The sequence below is a fragment of the Eimeria mitis genome, genomic scaffold, assembly GCF_000499745.2.
Source record: "Eimeria mitis Houghton genomic scaffold, Emh_scaff3162, whole genome shotgun sequence".
Taxonomy (NCBI): Eukaryota; Apicomplexa; class Conoidasida; order Eucoccidiorida; family Eimeriidae; genus Eimeria; species Eimeria mitis.
Window position 1 is genome coordinate 809 of NW_013571504.1, and position 462 is coordinate 1,270.

General features: G+C 37.2%; 1 protein-coding gene across 1 annotated transcript in view; it reads right to left on the bottom strand.

The window, feature by feature from the left end:
• EMH_0062800 (uncharacterized protein) overlaps positions 1-462 on the bottom strand; it is a gene marked incomplete at both ends in the record, with an annotated part of 2,253 nt that overhangs the window by 459 nt on the left and 1,332 nt on the right. The gene's annotated exons all lie outside the window — the stretch shown is intronic.

Below are 462 nucleotides of genomic sequence, written 5' to 3' on the forward strand. Positions count from 1 at the left end.
CAAAAACAAAGAAAAGAAGAAACCACCGTTCATACTCTATCAACTCCATATATTTTTTCTCTCTTTATTTCTCTTTATAGATCTTTTCTCTCTCTCTCTTTCTCTTTCTTTCTCTGTGTGTGCTTACTTCGTCTGTAAGGTCCCCAATAAACATGAACTGTGGCCCAGGTGGATCAAACCATTTATTATTTTTATTGAAGTTAACTTGAAAGTTGAAGTTTTTAACATAAATATGCGGAAACAGCCCCGTTTCTCGCGTTGCATGCGGCAGATCAAAAGCAACACCGAGAAACTTTTCGTTTTTTTTAAATGATAGTTTCAGAGTTTCTAGGTCTATTGCAACACCTATCACATCACCCTCACCAAAACTCTCCCCGTAATCTATATATCTCCGGTTTGTTGACTTTTTACCTGTGCCACCGAAACCCCAGGATTCAGCTGAATCACCTGAATAAAAAAAAA